Source organism: Chrysochloris asiatica, unplaced genomic scaffold, assembly GCF_000296735.1.
Source record: "Chrysochloris asiatica unplaced genomic scaffold, ChrAsi1.0 scaffold00228, whole genome shotgun sequence".
Lineage (NCBI taxonomy): Eukaryota > Metazoa > Chordata > Mammalia > Afrosoricida > Chrysochloridae > Chrysochloris > Chrysochloris asiatica.
In genome coordinates, this window is record NW_006408746.1 from 744,078 (window position 1) to 746,104 (window position 2,027).

Genomic DNA, 2,027 nt, shown 5'->3' on the forward strand with positions numbered 1-2,027 from the left:
GATGGGCAGAAGGGAAGTAGGATGACTCTTAGAAGTAGACTAAGGCTATGCTCAATCTCTTCTCTCTTCTCTCCATGACCACTTGAAGTGTGTGAGAGATAGAAGTCTAGTCTTGGAAGGCAAAGGAAGCCTTACAGAGGCATGGTTGGTTTTCTACAGATAGATGATTTGGCAAACATCCATGCCAAAGTGACAGAAAAAATCTGGAAGCCAAGGTTTGGGCAAGTCATGTAACTGTAACTCCTACCAGAGGAGGAACTGGTGCTTCATGCAATAATGCATCTTCTAAGTCTTTATACCAAAGACTGAGCTCTCACCAGGATCCTGTCATCCAACACTTTTAAATTTTTGTGCACTGCTGCAGAGAGTAAAGAACAATATGAAACTGCACACCTGCTACTTTTCCTCCCACCTGGGTTTTCTCCAACATGTACTGTGGCAGGCCTGGGTATGCTGCCTACTCTTCTTACCTTTGGAGGCCTTGAAATGAACAGAGAAGAGGTTTTAAAGAAAGGAGCAAGGAGAAGTTTGTTTTACAGGTTAAGACTTTAGATGAGAAGGATGAAGGAAAATCTCTTCAGTTACATCTTAAAGATGAGCCAGTTAGTACATCTTGTTCTTGCTCAGTCCTGTTATTTCAGGTAAGCATAAAATGACTGATTATAATTTTGGTTAAAAAATCTAGTAAATTTGAGTTTTAAAATAGTTTGATCTGTTAAAAAAGCTTATACTATTAGTAATATCAAGGAAAATCTCTTTGGGCTGGCCCTAAGTATAAAGTAAGAAGAAAAGATGTCCACAATTATGAATGAACTGGTAAACTCACTATCTACAAAATCTATGAATATGTTGAAAAGGTAATATTTAGAACATTAAAACAGAGTAGATAGTTGAGGAGTTGAATTTAGATGAAAAGAAAGGTAACTGTGAGATAAAATTAAGATGAAAAAATTAGCAATTATGAGCTAAATGGCACAGATATAAATAATGATCCATGCTCAACCTTGGAACAACAGAGCTCTGTGACACAGGGATTGCAGTATAGTTTTGTTTTGTTTTTTAGTAAAAAAAACACAGGGACTTTATTATTCCCAACACAAGGCAGGTCTACACGGGGTGGTGGGAGGCGGCTTTAGGTCCCTACTTGCCGTCCAGCGATGAATGGGTTCTGCAGGGCCACAATGACAGAGTCCCCACGTAGGAACATCTTGGAGATGTAGCGGTCCTTGTTGATGGGTTTGGACTTCTTCTTGCCCTTGCCACTCTTGGGGCCTTTGGTCCACATCTCTTTCACATTCTCCAGCACCATGTTGCAGTGCCTGTCAAAAGCCTTGACGCAGCCCAGCAGCTTCTTGTTGTTGCGACAATTGATGTTGTTCTTGATCGACTGCGTAAGCACCGACAGGGACCCGGTGTTAAACTCCTCCTCCTCCTGCTTATGCAGCTCCTCTGGGGTCATCTCACTCTTGGGCTTGTTGAGGAGGCTCATAGTGATGGCAGCATTCTCTGTTCACTCCCATTTCCTCCGAGTTGCCTCAGCCTCTGCCGATTGTGGTATCGTTTGAAAAGGGGATATAATACTAAGATGCTTGACTGTCTTATGAATATTTGTTTCCCTTGTCTACTATTGTCAAATAGACACTTGAGTGGGATAGAAAGGAATGTTGGGAAATATGATTCCAGAAAGCTTATAAGTCTATCTTCAGCTGATAACTGAATGAAATACCTAAAAGGGGTTCTACAACTTGTCCAGTGAAACAGGCCTCTTGTGGAGCCTCTGCAGTGTATGAGACCTTAGGTGGAATCCTGAACCCTATACAGAACCTTCTGAGGGAAAACATATTCACTAAAAAGGACAAGCAGACCAGCTTAGAACAGCTAAAGCAATATAAGATGCATCTTCAAAGACAGATTGGCAGGGAAAACCCAAAACAAAAATGCAGCATGATTGACTACTACAAGAACAAGCAAGTTGTTTGCCAGGAAACCACCAAGTCAAGCAATCAAGTCCCTTCAGGACAAACCCC

General features: G+C 41.5%; 1 pseudogene; it reads right to left on the reverse strand.

Moving 5' to 3' along the window:
* Positions 1-1,132: 1,132 nt before the first annotated feature.
* LOC102810933 lies at positions 1,133-1,489 on the reverse strand (annotated as a pseudogene).
* Positions 1,490-2,027: the final 538 nt, after the last annotated feature.